This window comes from Rhipicephalus microplus, chromosome 7, assembly GCF_043290135.1.
Source record: "Rhipicephalus microplus isolate Deutch F79 chromosome 7, USDA_Rmic, whole genome shotgun sequence".
NCBI classification, from domain to species: Eukaryota; Metazoa; Arthropoda; class Arachnida; order Ixodida; family Ixodidae; genus Rhipicephalus; species Rhipicephalus microplus.
In genome coordinates, this window is record NC_134706.1 from 30354797 (window position 1) to 30378775 (window position 23979).

At 48.0% G+C, this 23979-nt stretch overlaps 1 protein-coding gene and 1 long non-coding RNA gene across 2 annotated transcripts in view; one reads left to right on the top strand and one right to left on the bottom strand.

Annotated features, from left to right (window-relative positions):
- The window catches only part of LOC119180346 (Chitinase 6), an 89380-nt gene extending 65669 nt beyond the window's left edge, over positions 1-23711 (bottom strand). Inside the window, exon 1 of the mRNA XM_037431532.2 lies at positions 23280-23711. The gene's annotated coding sequence lies outside the window, so the exon portion shown is untranslated. The remainder of the gene's footprint in view (positions 1-23279) is intronic.
- Positions 1-23979, top strand: part of LOC142767386 (uncharacterized) — a 108397-nt gene that overhangs the window by 28159 nt on the left and 56259 nt on the right. The gene's annotated exons all lie outside the window — the stretch shown is intronic.

Here is a 23979-nt window from a genome sequence, read left to right on the forward strand (position 1 = left end):
ATTCCGCCATAGTGTCAAATTCTGTGGTGGCACACCACCGACTCAGGCTGCTTTCAAATTACACTGTATAAATCTACAATTTAATCTTGTCGAGTAACAGCATACAATGAAAAGCCTGCATTAAGCGGTTGAAGCGCGCACTATAGGCACAGGACATCGCTGTTGCGTTCAGTTCTTAAATGCCGAGCTTGAGAGTCCCAAATTTTTTGGCTAATCAAAGAGGTGGCGTAGCATCTCTCTGGGTCAATAAGAGCTAACGATAGCTTGTATCCAACGACGTACCGGAATTCGACCATATCTGGAATACCCCGTGGTGTGTTCTGAAACCGAACATTTTGGTCAGTCCCAATCAAAGTATATCAGCTTTTAAATAACACCTTCCTTACATATTTTATTTGTGGCCATTGTCTTACATTGAAAGCGTCTAACCCCGACGTTTGCACCTATGTTTGTTCCGAAGTCCATTTTCAAAGCATCAGAACTATTTCACTGTATTGCTTGGCGTAACGTCGCAGTGCCATTGAGTGTGGACAAGGAGAGCATTTTACGCAGATGTTGCAAATGAGACTTCGTTGATATAAGACTCCAGGTTAGCCAGTTCTTAAATCCCATGCCCAGATATACTTTCACCTATGCCGTAGTCTTGTGGAGTCACGTTAAAAGTCCCAGGACTGGTCTGATATGAAGTTGAAGCATTAGTAACGCGATAGCGTTAAACAGTCCGTTTCTCAGAACTTCGGTCGTGCATCCGCGTGGGTGTCGGTGGCTGTGCATTCGCGTCGGGATCGGCTTTCCTATTACCCCTGCGCGTGCTCTAACTTCTGAAGTAACTAGATTCCTTCGTTGGCAGTTGCTTGCTGGGTGGTCGGCGCGTTGACTGGCATCGGCATCTGTTTAGGCCCACGCTGTTTTCACTGGCTGTCGCTCAAAACATTCCCACCGAGTACGGTGCGATCGGGGCTTGGTGCAGCGCCACGGCGCTTCGCTTGTCGTCGTCGTCGTGTCAAGGGCGATGACCCCGCTGTCGTCGTTTTCGTGTCGACCCGTTACGCGGTGGCACTCCGTAATGGAACCGTGACGATGGCCCGCATTTTCATCGAATACATTACGCAGAAGGTTACGCTGTCATACTTTCAAGGTGTCAGCTGCTTCTTTCTTTCTTTCTTTCTTTCTTTCTTTCTTTCTTTCTTTCTTTCTTTCTTTCTTTCTTTCTTTCTTTCTTTCTTTCTTTCTTTCTTTCTTTCTTTCTTTCTTTCCTTCTTTTGCTCTTTCTTTCTTTCTTTCCTTCTTTTGCTCTTTCTTTCTTTCTTTCTTTCCTTCTTTCTTTCTTTCTTTCTTTCTATCATTCTATCTTTCTTCGCAGTATGACAAGCACAATTAAGCGAATGATAGAGAAGCAGCAGTCGAACAAACCTGTACCGCACGCTGATGGCCGTCTCTGCTCTTTTACCCAGAGTAAGGCGATCTGAAACTATATAATTGCCTTAGTTTCACAAAGTGGTCCACGTTTTTCTCGTCAACATATTATTCGATCTGTGCTAAAAATATCATTCTTGCTATCTATTTTTACTCGAGCATACATATTCGGGATGTTCTGCTAGGTCTCATTCGGTCTGTCCATACTGGAAACGTTGCAGTAGCAACTTCCCGAAGTTGTTAGATTTCAAAAAAAGAAAGAAAGAAAAGAACGTAAAAGTTTCTTTAACATAGGCCTGCTTTGCGTGCTTCATGACTCGTTTTTAGTGTTCCGCATACATGCGAACTATGACATAAATTATGTCACCCTGCCTCCTGTCTCTTTTGTCTTCTTCCCCCATTTTTTTTGTTCGAGCATTGTATACCAGAGTTGCCTTTTCAGTAAGTCAATTTTTGTTTACTACTATAACTCTTGAGTCCACCAATGAAAGAGCTTCGCAGCTGTGCTCGCACATTCCAACAGGTTCTCATTTTATTCAAATATTTCTTGAATTTAGGGCGAGTGCTTCAGATGCCTTACCGAAACGCGAAATTTGACCAGCAGCGTCCTGGTGTGTCGGGAACCATGAGATGACGCTATCATGTGACGTCACAATAACGTCGCAGACTGCAAACAGTTTCGCCATTGTGACGTCACACTGACATCTCGTCGAATGATGATGACGTCATCACCTTGCATCGTGGCATGGTTAAAGGTAGTCCGATCCCGGAGGCAGTGAAACCAGGTGAATTACTACCGATCTTTGAGGCATTGCAAAAGCACGCTAGGTGCAGAAAGATTTCAAATGGTGAGGGGACAGCATCAATAGATTGGCTGCAACGGAAATGAACACTTCTTCCACCTTCAAGTCGTCTAAAGTGAATGCATAAGTGAATGCTTTTGTAAAAAAGGCACATCATATCCCCGAAGTGAATGATCATGAGTGGGTGGGCGGAGCAGTGGGATTGTTCGGTGCTACTGTAAGGCATCCGTGACATTGGCCACTGACGCATGTAAATGAGTGACAAAGCGGTGTACAGTTATCAATATCATCGTCGTCATAATCAGCCTGACTACACCTACAGCACGACAAAGGCGTTTCGCATGTTCCGCCAATCAACTCGGACCTGTGCTTGCTGCTGCCACTTTATACCCCCAAACTTCCTATTCTCATCTACCCACCTACTTTTCGGTCTCCCCTTCATCCGCTTGCCTTCTCTGGGATTCCATTCGGTTACCCTCAACGACCGGTGGTCGTCCTGCCTACGTGCAATGTGCCTGACCGATGTCAGTTTCTTCGTCTTGATTTTAACTATGATATTTGAACTATGAACTATAGCCAAAGACACCCAAAGTGGATCGCGTGCATTCGCGACACACGAAGGATGCGAACAATGCAACTGCGGGGCTTACGCGTACGGGACGCAGCAGTTCCATTGTTCTCGTACCCCGGACGCGGAATCGCTTTAATGGGTCTCGGCGTACACGCGTTCTCAGTGAATAATTGCCCGGCAGTTATCTTATCCCACAAATTTACTTTCATTGGAGCAGCACGGTGGCGTATCACTCGGGGAGCCTGACTGAGCAAAGTTCACTCGTAGATCAACTGCAACAGAGTGGTTGACGCTGACGACGTTTCCTTGTTAAATGTGGCCGATATATGTGCCTGAGTATAGTTCAAGCTTTCTGCTAAACTGAGTCGCTAGCTACGCCGTAGTCGATGAAATCGTGCGATAGCAGTGCCCGCGCTTGGTTAACGGAGACCGAATGCCCACATGTCGAGTGTCGAGAGTAATAGATTTCAGTAGCACGTGCACTGTTAAGGCAATCGACTTCTGCGGTTTGCACGGTCAAAGAAAAAGACTATACAAGACAGCAACCTTCGCACGGGGGTATTCAGATCTGGGCAACTCGCACCTATATATCAAAGATATGGTACCAACCTGTCATGCCCAACGTAAGCAAGTCTTGTATGGTGACCTGGTTTTCTGGAGACCCAAATCTCTATCCGAAGCTTTGCAAACGGCGCTTTGCATGTGGAGTACTTTCCTTCGCTGTGTCAGTCATTTGAAGCACGCGAGCTGAGCGGTCGTGTACGCTCTTCGCAGTATCCGACCTTCTTTCACGATTTGATTGATATGTGGGGTTTAACGTCCCAAAACCACCATTTGATTTCACGAAACCACCATTCTTTCACGACCCGACCGCAAGGACATGGACGTTTTTCGCAAGATGTGGCATCCATCTAGCGCGTGGCCACTGCGACCGCAGGAATCGAACCCACGACCTGAAGCTTTGCAGTGCAAGCAAAATGCAATATGATAAACTTGATGAGTTATCGGTGGCAATGTTTTCTGAAAGACGTCACAAACCATTTACTTTGTGCAGCAAGAAATGTCGAAGGACAACCCGTTCGGGCTTTCCTGAAAAAATTCCTCGTCAGCCGAAGCGGAAGATAGTCTCAGCCCTTCATAAAAGGGAGAGGGATGTAGAACCGAGAACCGATGCAGGGTTTTTAGTACACAGGTGACGCCAAAACGAACACAACAATGCAGACTGATGTGGCCAGATACTTTTACGAGGTGAAACGGTTGAAATGGTTCTACACTGCGGCGACTCCGCTGTGCATAGTATACAATGCACCTCTTGTTTCCAAGACAACGTGGTCGCGCAAGCTGCCGCCGCAAGAGGTCGTTGTTGTGGCCGCTCATCTACATACACACGCACGGAACCTTCGGTATACGAGAGAAAAAAGAATGACCACCGACTCGAGGCGAATCACGTTGCTAACGACACCGTCTATAACTGCCTTCTCCACTGCGTATGCAGGCCCTTCTACCTCGACAAAGCGAACCCCAGTTTGTACCTTTAAATATAACACTCGTTCATTGTTTTGTTTCCCAAAAAGAAAAAAAAATGGCACAGTCGAACCATTGAGCACTGCTTTGTTTCGCGTACTAGGCGTTCCGCGTTCCAAACGCTGAGAGGCCGTTTCCTTACGACTTTAATCTTTTCTCCTCGGCCTTCTTTGCATTACACGCACGCGTGCTCGCAAACGCGTTGCGTGTTTAGCGACAGTGGTGCGTGCATGCAAAAAGACCACGCGGCAGTAACGTGGCATTCCCAGAAAGCAAATGGCGACCACGGCTGTAAAGCGAAAGCGGCTGAGCTACAGCTGCAGACAACGCGCTGAGAACGAGGCCGAATGGCCAGTATATGTACCGCGTTTATCCGCGTTAAATCGCACCACGTGTCCTCCAGCCCTCTGCTTTTTGCCCCCCAAAACAAGTAAGCCTCGGTTATAAGTTCGCAGTCTACCTTGTAGAGTAAAATTCAAATCTCGGCTGGGGCGGCTGCATTTCCGATGGAGGCGGAAATGTTGTAGGCCCGTGTACTCAGATTTGGGCGCACGTTAAAGAACCCCAGGTGGTCAAAATTTCCGGAGCCCTCCACTACGGCGTCTCTCATAATCATATGGTGGTTTTGGGACGTTAAACCCAACAAATCAATTGTTTAGTAAAATGGAGAATTTCCGTATGTTTCAATGTATATTGATGGTGCTGCTGATAATGTCTTTGTGTTTATCACGAAGGAGAAAATTTGTTTTAATCATCTTTGACTGGTGTTTCCACTTTGAATGTATGTTACTCAATATTTATACCTGTTATTCTGCTGTACCTGCCCGATGTGCCTCACGAAAAGACGGCCACGTCAGGTTCTCCTATGGCCCCCTTCGTGGGTATTTTGTGAAAATGACTAAATAATTGAATGAATGAATAAATGAATGCATGGATAAATGAATAAATAAACAAACAAATAAATAAATAAATAAATAAATAGATAAATAGATAAATAAATAAATAAATAAATAGATAAATAGATAAATAAATAAATAAATAAATAAATAAATAGATAAATGAATGAACAAATAATTAAAAAATTATAATAGATAAATAAAAGTAACTGCACGCACCATATACCGTCACGGAGTAGTTTCACCATCCTATTTTTATCATCACTGTGGTGATGATAAAACATGGAGTGTTTCACCACCACTGTATTTGGTGGGAGCAAGTAATGCTCACTCCAAATGCAATGAGTGACTACAATGGGGACACTCACCGAGCGCCATCAAGTTGTCGAAACTGTATACTTTGTGAATATTACTATATATGGCATATATACACTGTTAACAGATCTTATGCGGGAGCCATATGCAGCTGCTCCAGGCCAAAGTCTAATTGATTGATATGTGGGGTTTAACATCCCAAAACCACCATATGATTGAGAGACGCCGTAGTGGAGGGCTCTGGAAATTTCGACCACCTGGGGTTCTTTAACGTGCACCCAAATCTGAGCACACGGGCCTACAACATTTCCGCCTCCATCGGAAATGCAGCCGCCGCAGCCGGGATTTGAACCCACGACCTGCGGGTTAGCAGCCGAGTACCTTAGCCACTAGACCACCGCGGCGGGACCCAGGCCAAAGTCTAGCACAGTGCCGCCCATAGGAGGGAGAGAAAGGCCAACGCTCACCATAAATATAGATGTTTGGTAAAAGCTTGAGATTGTGACAAAATAACAATAAAGCACAAGAAGTCACGTCACAGGACAGGTTTAAAGCCGCAACCACGAAAGTTAGACACATGAGCGCACACTACCCCTTACGAAGGTTCGCGAGTGCAGCGCCACACTTCCGGGTAGTCTTCTGAGGAGGACGGTGGATGGTACGCAAGCAAGCGCCTTGCATTCTTTGAGGCATTCCCGCCAGACACTGGTCGAATTATCAGTGATTCACGGTTACATATTTCGTGCGCAAAGAAAAAACATTCCAGGTCAGTCAGCCTAACTGACGTATGCATCGTCCGTACTGGCATCAGAACCACTGCCAACCCGCCAACTTTCAATCCCCGGACAAACCCTGCAGGCAATTCGCGAGTGAATACGGTATTCAGCGTTTTCGCTCAGGTTTGCGGCGGTACGAGCGACGGAGCGGGCAACGCATAAGCCTGCGTGGGGCGACCTAAACAAACAGCATTGTCTGCTGCAGTTGGAACGAACGTGAGGCATATCGGTTGGAACGTGAGCTGGTTTCGTGAAAATGAGGTGGGGTTGCTTTTTTTTTTCGACATGGGTGTGGCAATTCTAGAACAACAAAAGAGAGGCGACCATGCGTTCGGCTATGAATCCCGCCGCAACGCATAAACGAGACGTTTAGCGCATCTGAAACAGAGGAAAGTGTATACGTGTAGACGGGAAGGACAAAACGAGACGCAGGGTGTGCGAACACCAAGCCAAGAAGGAAGCCTCAACACCAGAAACCTCTAACGGGAGAAGGGGGGGCGGCAGGCCTCCCCCCCCCCTTTCTGAAATTCGTCTAGTCGGCCATATTGCCCAGCAACGTTTTCTCTTTGTGCCATGGAAAAGCTTTCTTCTCTCGCGCCTGCCCCCCCTCTCTCCCCCCCCCCCCCCCAAAATCTCCCTGGCAACGTGCCTGCCACAAACGTTCACAAACAGCGGAAAAGCCGTGTTTTATATCGAATACTTGTGTGTTCTTACACCACTGGAGTGCACTGGAGCTGTACCAGTACCAGATGGTCGAATATAACTCAGCTCTCATGCGGTACCAAAACGAGAGGGGGCGTGCTCAGCTTTGCGCTGGGGGACTAAAAGTCACGCTTGTCTAGTGGTTACACTGCTCGAATGCTGACCCGGAGGCGAAATAGAATACCAACCCTGGTGGCCGCATTTCGATGGAGGAAAAATATTTGAGGCTTGAGTGCTCGATGCTTGTATGATATAAGTGCACGTTAAAGCACACCAAAGCACACCATGTGGTCAAAACTTCCGCAGCCCTCCACCACCACGTCGCTCGTAATCTTATCGTGGTTTCGACGTGATCCCAAAAAATCGTATCACTTAAACTTCTACTCTTTGCCACGAGATTTCGCGGTGTCTCGACCCAGAAAAATGAGATGATTTGTCGTATGTCTTTGAGGTCAGCTGCACTGTCCCTACACACAGGCTGGAAAAGAAAATTACCCAATAGCTCCATCTTATATGACATATCACCCGTCGCCGTGGGCGTAAGCCTGACTTCTTTCAGTAGCTGCATTCCATCGAGTTCGCGTTGCCTCGACTATAATGTACGTTGAGATGCGATTCCGCATTACTTGACATTGCCTGGCAGAATCTCGGTGCGAATTACTCGATGCACAAGCCTCGGCACGTCCTTCGAAGATGGGTCAATCATGTCCTCTGACAGCGTCGATGACTTCACATTACGTGGAAGGCGGTGTCGACAGCACTGGCGGGGTTAGCTTAAAGCGCGGAGAATTTCGCTCGAGAGCGGTGATTCTGCCACTCTTGTCAGGGGGGTCTTGTGGCAGGCGTGGCCGAAGCTGCATGCTGTGGCGAGGCATGTGAGCTCAACGTGCCAGAAATCTGCGCGGCGACTTGCTGGAAAAACTGCCGGAAGCGGAGAGTCGTCGAGCATTTCGGAGTTGATGGACGCCCCGCGGATATGGTTCTCCGAACTCAAAGGGTGTACGAGTAAATTCTCTTTCGTTCGCCATTATATATAAGAAAACACAAGTTAATTACTTTAGGTCACACCCTTACCTTGTGGTGTGGGTGATCTCACGTCTGGGAAGGGTGGTCATCTTTGCGAGAAGGGCGGGAGGGGCAGTATGATGGTGAATGGCATGGTCAGATGATAGCGGGAATACGATAACGTTAGTGGAGAAGATCTGCAGTGCCTATTTACGACACTTTACTACGCTGATTGGAATATAATCATTCGTCTTGATTAACTAATAAATGAGAGAGAGAAAGAAAGAGACTGTTTCTGAAAGAAAGAGAGAGGGATATTTTCTGGCGTGTGCGAAACTGCTGGCATGCTTTTCTGTATAGGCATTGCCCGAATGGGAAAGGGGAGTGAAGTATTCCAGATGATAAGGAACAGGTATATAAAGAGAGAAAGAATATAGAGAAATATGAGACGCGTGAGTGAACTTCCAACACTAATATTTACAACTGAATTATCAGGTAATTGTAGACTTTTCCATATGAAATAGTGAGTCATTCGAGGTTTCCGATTAGGCCAAGTTCTGCTAGGTGATTTAGCAATGACCCTAAGAAGCGACGCTTTTTATACCGCCACAGCTGTGTAAATACATCATTGTCTCAGGGTGAGTATACAGGTAAAAGTGTTCTACTCCTCGTCACGGAGCAACGGATATGACGTCGGAGCACCGTTTTTCCCCTTGTGAAACTTGTGGAACGAGGTATCCCTTCAGACGTTTATTGTCACGGATGGAAGAGCACATGGTTGGCACGCATATACGCTGACGCATCTACCGAGCAGGTGACGGGCCGCTCATAGAGTTGCGCATTCGTCCAGTCCGGTTACAGCCGGCCTTCGTCCAGCAAGTATACACCGGAGTCCACGATCGATGCCCAAATATGGCGACAGCGACGTCACGTGCTAGTCGTCCATAGTTCATCCGTGCTATACGCTTACCAAGGACGCCGTCTTCTCTCTCTGGCTTCTTGTCCTTCAAACCACCATTAAAGGATACGAATCGTCGCTAATTCCCAAAATAATTGATGGCGGGGCTTCAACTAAATCTTTCATCAAGGCGTGCGCAAATCCTCACGCGGTCGCACTAATCTGGCATGCCTGTATGCCAAGATTCGAGGCGATGGGCAGCTGTTGGCTTAGTGCAGGGCTGTCACGAAGACGCAGGCTGCGAAGCGTGATGCCAAGGACGAATCCGAAATTGAAAGCTGTCAGGGGCGTCCAAGAACAACAGGTGGGATTAGTTGTTATATCGCTCGAGACACCAAGGTCTTTCATTAGGCAGCGCGTACGACGTCGCCAGGTGTGGGAAGTAAGTTTAGTCAAAGCGTGCAGATCCAATAGCGATCGTCGAATGTTCAAAGTGGTGCTGGCTTGAAAAAGGAGATGATGTTCAATCAAGAGAAATTAAAAGTGTGGGCTTCGATGTAGACTATCTATCCTGCTATTTCTCGTGCTGGCAAGGGACAAGGGGGAGAAAAAGAAAGATGTATGATTATTGGTGACAATCGTACAGCTCAGTGATTCGCTGTACACACAATATCCGAAGCGGGGAGTGTACTACGCACGATGATTTTTATAACATAGCGCGAGCTCTAAAGACGAGCATCTGAACCTTTCTCGGTTAAAAATCTTCACAGGCATTTTAAACTGCGTTGAGCGAAAGCTTCTCCTAAAAGGGTCGAGAGTTCAGGCCATCCATGACACGCTTAAGTGAATAGTCTTTCAGTCACGTATTGAGGGCAAACGCACGGGAAATCGATGAATAGTCTCCGAGGTGTGATGTTTCAGTATCACGAATGATACTGATGCGAAACTTTGTGATTGATATAGCCGGCGAGAGAGATTCCCGTGAACGTGCGTATGGGGTCTACCAAATGTCACCAGCCAGTGGGAGGCAATTTATATCAGCTTTAAAGTTCGTGTGCGCGATTCAGCGCTATACGCCACGCTTAGCGACATCGACCTCATTCAAGGTGACGCACAGGCAGCCCCCAACTTCCGAGACGTCACCATTGCGGCCGAGCTCCGAGCAGTGGCCAAGTTAGTCTGGTGACGTCATAGGCACCATTGCTCTTTGGCTGCGCTTGTGCCATTGCAGGTTACTCTTCAGTGCCTGCTCGCGGGTCAGTGTCTGCAACGAACGTGTAGAAGTCTCAAGAAAATTGTTGCCACCATACGACGACGATAAGGACGACAGCGACATCTTGCAGCAGCACAGGCAGCAGCGAAAGAACATGAGTAGACGACACAGACAGTGCGGAAGTGCGTCACAATTCTCTGTATTGCTTCCCGTGCTATAGATGGCGCTAGTCGCATGCGGCGGCTTGTCGTTATCGGAGCTCTCCCGAACCGCAACGGAGACTGGCGAGTAGTAAAGAAGCTCTAACTATAATCATCTGTCGTGCGCCGCAACAAGCGACGTGTCGTGTTATGACTAATAAGTAATGCAATGCTGCAGCGAGCAGGCGACACGATGCCATACATTAAGTAAACGAGGCAAACGGGATCGTTTCGAACGAGCTGCACCACTTTAAATGCATCTGGACCGGTGGAAAGCTCGACGACCTCAAACGATCCGTAGCGTCGACATGCGTATCGCGTACACTGGCGCGAACTAAACGTTGGCGATCGCAAGCGTCCTTGGAAGTGTCGTCTTCTCCATCAGATCCACTACCCGTAAAAAAGAATTAGGTTGTTCAGGTCTTGGCGAATATCGGCCGCCACTACATTTCTACGATGTGACTTGCACTACAGTGCCGATCGGTGGCCGTGTTGGGATTGTTAAACAGCAACACTGTCACTTATCTATTCGATGAGTTAGTTCGGTATATACTCGAGGCATTCAATGACTGAGAGATTCCCGCGGGCTCACAGTGAACCAGTTCTCACTCCAGCATCATGACACGTCACCAAACGAGTTATTCCTCGAATGACTGTCACTAGGAACTAAAAAAAAGTTATTATTCGCAGCGAAAATGATCTAAGCGTCTTCCCGAAGGCCAAGAGTTTTAAGGAAAGACCGCAAATGGCACAAGTATACTTGACCTACAAAGCCTTGCTACTGCTCAATAGGAGCCGTTGAACGTAATGATTTATCGTTATGCTTACTAAGCGGTGTTGTTTGCAGTAACTTAGGGTCGGAAGGTTAGCGACCACAGACCGGACCAATTGCGAGATATTGGACGAACTACTGCGTCTTTCATTATTACAAGGAATCATTGTCTGCTCCCAGTAATTGAGTGTTCACGACAGGCGCCATCGTTGATGTAAGAAAGAAGCCGTGGGAGACGTCCATACCGTTACTACTTCGACGCACGGAGGTCATCCTAAAACAATGCCATGACCAAGAACTGCGATGCAGTGCCAGTGTAAAAGCAATGACTGAACCGCACTTCGATCGTGACAAGTCGGCGTCACTACCATGCACGTAGGGATAAGGCGTTCCGTGTAAGGTTACGGGTCGGACGCAGCACCGTTCACGAAGGTCGTGGAGGACGACATCGGTAGAGGAATTATGAGCAAGACCTCGATTTACTTAGCATCGTTTGGTCGTGCACCCAGTGATTTCGTGATGAATCCGAGGACAGAATCAAAAGCGCCTCCGCTGCACACAGTAAAGTGAAACGCTGCGACCGCAAAATGACTCCCCCCACCCACCCACCCACCACTTATAATGGAAGGTTCGACGTAACTACCTAGAGCCAGTTATGCGTAGCAACGTTATACCGGTCTGAAGGGTCATCGGAGCCAAGACAGAGGGCTAGTTGTTACCACGGTTCTAATGTATGCGGGCACCGTCACGAAGACATTTAGATATCGTAAATCAATCACGACGTGCAGCTGCTCCGCAACAAAACTTCGCGTTAAAGAAACGACATCGGTGAAACACAACGTGATTTCTGTACATGAAAACGACGCGTTTCTCCTTCGGAACGACACACAAACTAAGAAGGAAATACTGTAGCGGTGGCGGCGATCATGGCGGGATTTCTGTAAAGCTTGAAAGGAAGCACGTTTGTTATCTGCAACGGTAAATACAAATAGCAAGGCAAGATTATTACAGTGGCGCGTGATCATGAAGGATGTTACCGGGGAAGCCATGGGAAGGACCTCGATTTTTGTCGGGCAGTCATTTTTGTCGTGCACGCACTGATTGCCTGTCAATTTGGAGCGCAGCCTCAGGGGAGCCCTCTCTCTAAATTTGTAGGTTGGGGCGTGAAATACAACTAGCACCCCCCCCGCCCCCCTCTGAAGTCAATGTATGGGGCTGATTTCTTTGGCTATAGAAAAAGTGGCTCCCCCCCCCCTCCCCGTGTGTACGCCCATGTCGTCGACGGCCAACTTTCGTGTTTGATGTGGCATCCTGTTTGCCTTATTGATAAATAGCGGGAGGGGGATGGTACCAGCCATAGCCACGATAAGATTATGATCTCTGTGTCACATACTCGTCCATGTCGGTGATAGTTTTGTGGATCGACGCACGAGAAACGATTTGCTAAACAGTTCAGCTGTTAAAATTTGGCCGAATGTGACACAATTCCTGTGCAGCTGCCGCGGCCACAGAGAGTCGGGCTCGTCGAATCGAACAAAAAGAAAAAGAAAAGGAAGAGTGATGGCGAGGAAAAGTCATCCAGGAACGTGGGCGAAAGCAGAACCACGCCAAATAGCACACGCTCCTTTTTTTTTTTTGTTACGCGAAAACTCGATCGAGAGCGAGCGTGCCATCTTCGATTCGTAATCGCCCGGAACGACCTTCGTGTAAACCTGTTTGCTTCGTTCACCGAACAGCCGTTGAGGGCGCCGAATGCTGACACTGTAGCAAGGCAGCGGCAGTGCGTGGGCCGTCGCACTGCCCTTCGGATCAGGTTGGTCCCGGAGCATCCGGTGCACACTAATAAGGACTACTCAAAAATTAACCTGTAATGCTTTAATTAACGTTCAAACTGATCGCCCAAGCAAGCCGTACATATGGTTAGCCAGCGAAAGTTGAAACGTGCGGACCCGGTGTTTAGAAGTGGGTTCAATCCGACGTGGCACTGAAGCTCTTCACAATTATTGGTTTACATGACGCGTGCTTCTTAATGAGGTTAGCCACACGTGCCCCGCCGCGGAGGTCTAGTGGCTAAGGTACTCGGCTGCTGACCCGCAGGTCGCGGGATCGAATCCCGGCTGCGGCGGCTGCATTTCCTATGGAGGCGGAAATGTTGTAGGCCCGTGTGCTCAGATTTGCGTGCACGTTAAAGAACCCCAGGTGGTCGAAATTTCCGAAGCCCTCCACTACGGCGTCTCTCATAATCAAATGGTGGTTTTGGGACGTTCAACCCAACATATCAATTATTAATCAGGTTAGCCGCATGTTTGGCTTGGGTTTACCGCAGTATTTATTTCAAATGCCGCACATGGTGCCTCGCATGATGAAGGTCGTGGAGTAGTGTGATGAGTGCTGTTAAATGTGTTTTGCAATGCATTATTCGCAGTGGTTGTTCTCCAACTACAGGCGGTTACCTGCAGACATCTCAGCCAAAGCCGATGTGCCGTTGGAATAACTCCCACCGAAAGCGGGAGTTCACCCCGTGTGCACGCTCTCACAATCATCGCATTGATGCCGCAACAACGTTGCCAGTGTTTGACATCGCGATCTAACTCAGTAGCGTGGTTTGCAGGATCCACCCGCCACCGACGCTTGCATTCCCGTTCGCTATTTAGCGCTGCTTGGAAGGCTGTTGGATCATCGGTACGCAGGCGCTTCGTGCCGACTGGTTGTGCCCCCGCGATCTCCGACGACAGCGCAGCTCTGGCCGACTGGGCTCGCCCTTCGCCATCTCCTGACGCCGACAAGAGCTCTGGCCGAGTGGTGCCCCGTCCTCGGACTCCTGTGAACGTGTCCATCTTTCCTATCTTCTCCTTACTTGACGTCATCTCCTGGTGGTCGCCCGTGTCCCCTTTACCAGGGACACGCGCCACCACCAGGAGATGACCTCACTACTAACCCCCTTAAAACTAACACGCCAATTATGACAAGGTGCTTTTGACAGAGATGGGTTCTCCTATCGAAACGTCGGCCAGCCTGTCTGAGCCACTTCCACTGTTCACCCTGATTATCCCACTAGGTGTTTTCATCTGTCGGCTCCCAAATAGATTCCGGATTTTCATAATAAATATTCTCCTTTTGGGGGCATGTTAGACATCAGATATTAATATTAAGAATGCGTGTATGTGTGTAAAAAAGAAATATAATGCCGAAAAAATTCCGTTCACAAAAGCTACTTCGTAAAGACCAATACTGCCTCTGGGGTCGTTGCCAGATCATCCGGTGCACACTAACCTCGATAAAACGAATGCAGCGCCGCGTATTGTACGCTGTGCGATAATAATGGAACTTTCCTTTGAGAAACGGCACGTAGCTTTAAGCGAAAGCTCCGCATGAGTTATGGCGTAAGCAACTCGGCGTCAATTGAATAGAAAACGTTAACCTTTTAACGGTTTACGTAATGGCGAATTGCGACAGGCAATTCGGTGGTGGAGCAGTTTCATTCACAAGCGCGACCACGGGAACTCTGTGCGGGGACAATGAATGCGCGGTCGGGATTATTTATTTGATTTAGGGGGTTGCCGCAAGACGCCAACAAAAGGACGTTTTGCAACGTACGCGCGCCCAGACGCCAGCCTCCTAATTATCCGACGTTTGACCTTCGGCCACTCTCACGGGGTGACAATTTGTTAAATAGGCACTAAAGGGAGATATTAAGTCAGATAAGAATAATAAGATAATCTACTCTTTCATAACGCTGGTAATAATTTTGCCATCGTAGAATAATTATTATGAGTGCAAACGAAAATAATGTTTTTATGGCTGACTGTGCGCAGAAACGTCAGCATGGGATGTTAGTGGGACGTTCTTACATTCTTGACGTCCCAGTGATGCAAATTTTTGATGTCAGTGGGGCGTCAATAACGTTAATTATTTTGTTTATAATGTCCGTATTGGCTCGATTAAATTTTAAGAAATTTCCTTAATGCTGAGACACTGGGTCCCCCCAAGCACACTATATAAACGATATTGACCGATAAACGACTACGTATACTAGCTCTAGCAGGCCACGTAAGAAATAATTACGTCACGGTCAGAAAGTGCGCGACCTTCAACGTGCCGTCGAAATTAGCATTTTCTGTGTGCGCGTGTTTTTGTTTATCAATCGTCTTCTCGCAGCAGTAGAGGTGCTTTCATTATTGTAGAGTATATTGCTTTAGTAATACGAGAAAAAATGTTTCTTCCTCCGTTTCTCTTTAAGACGGGCATGCCGTGGGTCCACCAACTGTCTGCAGACTTTCTACAGTTTTCCTAGAAAATTCTACGTACTGAAGTCGTCCATAAGAACTTCTTGTTGAGCGAGTTGATGAATACTGGACTCAATTATTTTAGCGGAAAACAAGACGCATGCATGGTAAAATATAGAAGCACTTGTCTTGTCATCCCTAATGGGTTCGTCGTACTTAACGCTAACTCTGGAAGTCGCTAAGTCGTGCACTGTAGCGTACTTGCGGGGAAGGGAAGATATGCGTGGAGTTATGATGGTCCAATCGCAGCCGTCGGTCAACAAGAACCCCTTCGGCTTTGGCAGCCGAAGCAATAAAACTATCGACAAGCCGCCTATGCAAAGGTAGCGGGCGTGTACAGATCTTTCCCGTCTGGTGCGTTGTCTAGATATTTCAACAGCTTGCTTGTATAGGCAGTCGCTAGAGGTGTTAGCTGGAGCATGTGCGGTCCTCCTAGGTCCCTAGATTCGTCGTAGACGTTCTGTAGACATCATCCGTAGGAGTGTACAGGTCTTAGACTATCCAATCATATATTTGTTTTCGTGGGGAGTCAACAGCGACCCCGGTGGGCCAATAAGGGGATCCTCCTTTCAGATTGCGATTGCGAAAGTCACGACATTGTATGCGTCCGAGTTCGTCAATTCAGGGGCGTGGACCTCACACCATTGACGTCCCTGCCCCCCCCCCCCCCAAACAGAGGCCACGGCGTGGCGCTCGCACTGCACGTCGCCATCATTTCTAAACGGCTAACGAACAAATGAGACAACGGAAGGCGAGATTGACTATGGGTGCGCCGAACAAAAAGTGAGAGTGAGACAAAGGTGCGGCATCCCCCGACTTGTTCTAAACAAGAGGCGAGCGGGGGCCCAGCTGGCCCCTGCCCGGCTGAATAGCTGTTTGGCTCCAGCAAGCAAGGCAGCTATAGTGAAGGTCTTGGAGACCTCCCCGGCGGGGATGTCGGCTTCCGCCAGCGTCTTAGTGGGCGCCGCGGCTGTTAACGTGTAGGCGTCACGCATCCCCGCAGACGATCTCGACGCGTCCGTGTGCGAGTGTGTGGGCAACCCGTAGGCACACGATCCCTTGCCGGCGCGTAACAGAGCAACCGGAGGAAGCTGCGGGCAACGTCGCCTCGTCTGTACTTTTTCTTCCGTTACGTGGCCCGAGCGTGCGCCTTTCAGACGTGGCCTACATAATACCTGCTCGGGACCGGGTTGTCCCGCGGTGTATAAAGCGGAAAGCACGGCGGGAAGAGCTGCGCGCGCGAGGCGAACGCTGCATGCGCTGTAGAGACCAGTTGAGACGTTTGGAAGCGAGTGTCACGCCGTCTTATGGAAGCGAATGAAGTCACGCCGTCTTATGAAATGGGATACGGACGGTGTGTGGGGACTGTCTGAATTGCGAGTTGGTTGTTAAGTTGCGTGGATGTCCGATGACCGAATGGCTGAACGGCTTTACTTAGCGGGCGATTGAATCGAATTGAAAGACTGGCATGGTAATTAATCAGTTTCGCTGTTTATTGATGAAGTCAGTCTCAATTCAGTAGTTCAATAACAGATTTATTAATAGGCTGAGTGTCTCGCGTTTTACATCAATAAATTGAATTGGAAATTTACAACCCCCCATCCGCACCTCAACGTCGAAAAAAATTCACACAGATTTGTGAGGAAGAAAATATTTTGAGAAATCCGTGTAAATTTCCTTGTGGATTCGTGCTGAAAAGGGGTGATTAATTTTTTTTATGTTTTTACGTCTATGCCACCCTGCGTAATTTTGGAGGACTGATTTTCAATATGAAAAGTTTCTCACTCGCTGTCTGACTGACTGCGTCTGGCTGATCGGTTAAATCGTCGACTAAATGGACTATAAACTGACTACGCAGTTTAAAGGCCTGCTCATAAAGTGACCTACCAGAGGAGGAATTCAACAATTAGTTCACTTAGAGTTATGGTATATGCTACCTTTGGGGTATGCTACCTAAAGGCAGCACTTACAGTAACTATAAGTTAACCAAAGGTCGGTCGGGTTAGCTAACTGATAGATTGAGTGTCGGAAGTAACTGACATGTAGATTGACAATCCGACTGGATCACTGCTAGTTAAGTAGTATTTACCTTAATGGTAAGTTCATCCCATGTTTTAGTGATTGTTTTTTGACAGCCTGCCAAGCCAGCGTGCAAAATGCGTGTAAAGACGTTTGTGATATTGTACAGTTTCACCTTGGCAAGTTGAGCGTCGGCAATCAATAATGTTTTTTAATTAGTGGCAGGCAGTCGTATCGCTTTTGCATTCGTTTACAAAGCTGTTATCAAATAATGTCTGTTAACTGGCCATCAGATGCAAAAATATCGCTTCCCCCCTCCCTTTTTTTGCAGTACGTCTTGTCTATGTTATGGAAAACAGCTTGAAAGATTATCATGTTTTGGAGATAGCATCTTCATTATGTCTTGACCAAAGTGCAAATAGTGCGAGGAATTTTAAAAGTGTAGTTTCGCTAAGTTTTTAATATTTAATGACAACACCACAGTATCTCCAGAGTTAGACAAGAGGCCCGAAAATTTAAGACTGTGACAAGTCCTGCCTCACATGAACAGCTTTCATACAATAATCAAAGCGTGGGCCCTCAACTACATCAAGTGTGTTTAGAATGGCGGCGAAAAGTTCCAGAAAAGCTTTTGGGAGAATGTTGATATAAAAATGGGCAAATCGGTCGTCTTCCTTTCTTGACGAGTTTCGCTGAACTTTACGAACTTCTGGCTGGTGTGCACGTCGTTTGGGACTTAGACAAGAGTAGTGGCCGGCTACCACCAGCTAGGAAGCAGAGAATTGCGAGTGCCTATAGCTTCCAGCAAGCCGTAAAAATTCTTTGACAGTCTTCATCTTCAAATTTGACGCCCATTCACACTAATATTCTCTTCAAGTTCATCTTGGTCACGTTATTTCATTTCTTTATTTAGAAACGGCGCTGTAAGGTTCATTTAGTCCCCTTAGCTGCGAAGAACAGTCACACGAAAAGGCGTGAATGGCTGTAATTCAGGAAAAGAGTTTTAGCCAACTGATTAAGAGGTATACTAGGTGCCCCGCCGCGATAGTCTAGTGGCTAATGCTGCTGACCCGCAGGTTGCGGGATCGAATCCCAGCTGCGGCGGCTGCATTTCCGATGGAGGCGGAAATGTTAAAGGTCCGTGTGCTCAAATTTGGGTGCACCTTAAAGAACCACAGGTGGTCGAAATATCCGAAGCTCTCCACTACGGCGTCTCTCATAATCATATGGTGCTTTTGGGACGTTAAACCCCTTATATAAATCAAGAGGTATACTAGGTATATGCGAGATCAAATATTCACGCGTGTGTGCGTTTTTCGAGTCATCCTCAAGAATCTATTAGGCCGTACTGTGTCATCGTTATTCATGATTCGAACCGGTTAAAAGCAAGTTCCTGTAGCCGGCGAAATGATGTCATCGGCTGAAACTTGAGAAAAAAAACGGGAGGGGGGGGGGGGCGCTGGCCAAGCGACTGTAGGAAAGACGACAGATTATACCTGAATTCCACGTGTGTCGCGTCATTCTTCGTGTTTTTCGTTCAAGAATACATCCGATGACATTGCACCTTGGACAAGGCGTTGGAATCGCGGGTATGTTACAAAGAAGTCCCTCCCATATGAAGGCACGCCATCAACTTATAATTCCTGCAACCCCAGAAAATGAAACCGACCAAACTATTCAACAGTGTGCCCACTATAACAAGGATCCCACCTTTCAAACGTCGATGCTCGTTTTCAGAGCATAGCCACATCTATTGAACATATGTTATCGTCTCGAAAAAAGTCACCCAACCATCCAACGGGTGACTCACGACAGCAAAGATTCGATCTTTCCACGCGTGCTCCGACTTCGCAGCGTCGCTACGTCTTAGACGCATTCCAGGAGAAGGCGTCGTCTATCATCTATAATAAGCTCTCGAATGCGGCCCTTGCAGCAACAGGACATCGGCGAGTCTAGCGAGCGATGTCGAAAGCCGCATTCCCCCCGATGGCTCGATGCCATAGTCTCTTAGCGGCCTCCGCCCAGACCGTTATACGCGTCAAACTGGTCAGCCAGGTCGGCAATTGTTCCGGGAGAAACGCGCCGTGCGTATACCAAAGCCGGACGATGGCGGGTGCTAGGCTGGCCGGCCGGCGATTGCTTGCGGCTTACAGGAACGCTTCGAGGCTTTCCGTGATGACACACTCTTTTCTTTTTCGCTACCTCGTTGGAACGCCGATAGACAAGCATTACTTCGAGAGCCGGTTTCAGCTATCTCCCCGTATCGATTGTGTGTGTATATCTGGACTGAGTATTTCTGGTTACAGTCTCCAACCAGATATACTCTATAGTGGATCTAGTTGAAGGACAGTATAAAGGAAGACTTCTGTAGTCTTCCCGTATAAAATGCTACACAGGACTCTAATGGTCTGTAAAGACTAGAAAGAAAGACTTTGACAGTCTTCTTCTATTTCGACCGACCCATCATGGAATAAACGTATCAAGGCAAAAAAGAAATCTCCATCCAAAACCACGTGATCAGGCAGGGTCTTTCTCTGGCCGTCCCTGTCTCCACACACACTGCGACAATGTAAAGCCACTGAACTGTGTCCCGCGACTAGCGTTGTGACGGCGCGTACAATGTACCATACCAACTGGCCGCGTGGCAGGCTGGTCGGCCCGAGCGTGGTGGTTCTTGCGTAACGCCCGGCCGAACGAGAACGAAATGCTCGCCCCACAACGTCACGGTCGATACGCCGCAAAAACTGACCGACCGGCGAACGAAGAAGCTCCAGAACCGGTGGCGTCTTCTTCTTTTTCTCCTTCATCGTCCTGCCTTTCTCCCAGCAAGCGCGCCCCCTTGGGCGCTGGTGACCTACTGCCTCGTAGCCCAAATATTTCGGCTTCGCCGGGGCAGACGCCGCATCGGTATGATGTGGATTTGAAGTAGAGGAGGGGGCCGGTACAACCTTGCCAGCTTTGGTATATACTCTTATTGCGTCGTGGGGCCCACCGTAAAGAGCTAAAGGGGGCCACTTCGCGTAACGATGAGCCGTCGCTGCCGAATTTACGATGAGCTCGTGGCTGTGTCGTTACGGGTGCGTCTATCACTTCAGGACGCGGAGATGATAGTACTGGAGATATGCATTACTATTGTAATGACTTTGTATTATCGTTACTACCATTTTCTTCTCGCTCATTCTTTTTACGCACTGTTCTTCCTTCTCGTGCACGGGGTACCAAACCGGAGACTTCCTCTGGTTAAGGTACATGGCTACCCTTCTAGCAACCTTTTTTTTTTAAATGTTCTGCCATAGCCCTCGATCTTGCCTCGAAGAGACATGCACTTTACAACACACCGCGATGACTGCATGGTCGGCCACTTTCTATGGGGTTGCTACCAGGACACTGGCCCTATTTCTAGTCGGCCTACAAGACTTTCGGAGGACGAAGGGCTTGTGCGAATAACTCTGACCTGTGGTGCAGTCCTGCACACTACAGCAAATTCACCGTTTCATTCTCCTTCCTATCTTTCCACCTCTCTCAGCTCTTCATTTCCTTTTCCTAATCCCCGCTGTAGAGTAGCCTCCCTGCCTTCTTTCTTTCTGTTACCTTCGTTCCTTTTTGGTTTTCATATCAGCTGATTGCTTAGTGTTTACCTTCAGAAGGGCAGTTTGAAAACGCCCTTTAACTTTGCCGGACAAAAATAAATTATAACTGATTAAGATGCGATCAGTAAAGGTATTGTGCCAAATATGCCTTTTACCGATCCTACCACGTAAAACGAAAACGGCTTGGGTAGGTGTAGTTATAAGCTGTGCAATGAATGAAACATTGATAGCGGAACCTTTCATTTTTAATTTGAGGGCATCTATGAAAAAAAAACCACAACTTTTGAAAGGAACCAAACACGCGATTTTTATCACCCCAACTTTGCATACCTGCCCTCTCTGTGAACATCAAAAACTAAAATTCAACTACTTTTCAAATGTAATCCTGAAAAAGGGGCGACATACTACTGGAACTCCCTGTATTTTTTTTCTGCCTTCCTCTTTGCTATTTCTCTTTCAGAACAGTCGAATTGGGTGAAGAATATTGCGGGTAACCGGTTCATCGATTGCATACGTTATCGAGCCGTGCTTTCACGTCTTTTTGCCAGACAAAGCCGAAGCAGGCGACGCATCGAGATAAGTTAAGCGAACGGGCCGTGGAACACCGGTTAGTCTTCTTTTATATTTAATCTGGTTTCTGAATCGGTTTTGTTACCGTCCCTTTCTCTCCGCAAGCTTCAACTTTTACTCTTGCGATCCAGGTGATCTTGTGAGACTTTCCGTACGTCGTTCTTTTTCCCGTAGTGAGACTGTAAGTACATACGTACGTACGAAGTATTCCATAAACTTTTAGACCTATTTTCACTGAAAGGATCGTGTTGTTCACGCTAACTGTACACGGGTTGCATCAGTTGAGAAATCCTACCGATCTCGTTTCTGTAGATGTATCCGCGATTACCTCGATGACGACGAGACTATATCACTGCGTAAGCATTGAGACAAGGACAACTCATACTGCCGTGCTCCTACTTGTCAGGAAGACGTCTGCGGACAGTGCAGAGGTCTGTCACATTGCCTTGGTGGGTCTGCAGAATGAACTGCTTTATCTTTAAGAACAAATCCTTCTTAGGTCGCAGCTTACGCCCTCATAACTGCTGATACGTTTATCTCCACATCTATTCGTATGGATAGTTACCCCGAGTCTGCACTTAAGTATTTCTGCTGCACCGACCAGCCGAGTGCTTGTGTCCCAAGCGCGTTAACCAATGAACCGATCTATGAAGTGGATTTTGCAACTATACCATGCCTAATTTAAAGCCGTGAACGACGCGTTCTCTGAAACGAATCGCAAGAAATACTGATTGTCGAGTGTTTTCTTGCCGCTCATTTAGGCACGTGGAATGATTGTGGGGTTCGATGTGGTTACAGATGACGTCACTGCCACAAAAAACGCGAAACCTGTGAGCGCGTCCGGAATATTGACGTAAATATGCTGCCTAAATAACTTTTGGTCGTCAGCATCCCCTTTAAAACTGTGGTGTCATCAATAACCCGACGGTTCATCCAAACGTCCATTCCATCAGGTGATATTATGCTAACTTACGAACCAGGACGTCACAGGCAGGTCATTACCGTTGTATATACCGATAATCCTGCGGATTCTGTACGCGTGAACGAACAGCTTGCTTTAGTATAGGAGCTACATTTTGGTACGAGCGTAAAGGAGTCCAGTGATGCTACGGACATAACCACACGGAATGGCAAAAGACATTTCTAAGGTGTTCGTAATATCGGGAAGGGTTCCAGCCAGCCACTGCGGTGGAACATATGGGCCGAATTTCACTCCCGGTTTCCTTCTCGTAAAAACGCGGGATTGTGGATCTCGACGACCGTGATTATATTCAACGCCTAGCCCAACGCAAAACATGTTTTACGAAGGGCAAAATCTGCAAATTCTCGTTCTGAAGCTCTTATTACCAAAGTTCTATCGCACAATTTTTTTTCATAAGCAGAGACTCAAGGCTATCCTGAAATTGCACATATTGTTTGCCAAGACAGCCAGCCAATAGAGGTTTTTAGCAGGTTACGGAAACACGTAACGGAAAGGCGGCAACACGGAATCGGCTGACCAGTGCGCATGCGTAACTATTGTACGCGCATACGGAAAGGAACCGTGCCGTCTTTCCGTAACTAATTTATGTTGCTTGCCAAAGACCTCTAACGAGTGGTCAAGCTGGCTCAAGAAGGAAGAGACACGGAAATGCGACCTCACGTTCCCTTCTCCCGAGTTCCCGGTCGGTTGACAGTTTTCGTGCTCTCCGTTATAGTTCACCTGTTCGCATCTCGCACGTACCTTGTATCGCTGTCTCCCGCGGTTAATCCAGGATCGACCGGGGCTCCGTCCTCGGGGCGGGGGAACCCAAGCTTACGAAGAGACACTCACACCTCCTGCTGTCGTGGAGTTCCAGCAGAGGAAGAACGCAAGTGGTGTGGTGGCTTCAGGCCAGAGCACCGCAACCACTACCACACTGAAGACGGGTTGCAACAGGAGATCTATAGTCTCACTTCGATGTGGTGCCTTCACTGCAGTCCCGTTGCAAGCGCGCACCCACTACTCCGGCGATGACGTTAACCTACTCGAAGAAGGGGCCGTCACCGGCACCCCTCGTGCTGACTGGGAAGTTTCTAGGCGAGTTTCGCTATCGTGGCCCAGCTTAACGAAAGCGCCGTCTTTATGCGCGCCTCTTGCCTCGGGCCGTGCCGCTTCTGGAGCGGGTCCCGTTAGTCGGGCCTCCTTTGCCTCACTTTTCTTCTCCCCCTCCTCTTTTTCCTTCCCGTCGTGGCCGTGAGAGTGTTGCGGACTCCCCCTTTCACACAACACCGCCACGGTTACCTCGTCAGCCGGGGCGAGTGGGCAAAGTCGAGGAGAACGACGGTGGGTGAGGAAGACTCGAAAGTCTTGGATGTTTCTCCAGAAAGGGTGGCAGAGCTGGTGGGCTGGTGCGCGTGCTCCTCTTTTTCTCTTCGCTGGCTGCCGCTGCGCGGCGCTACGC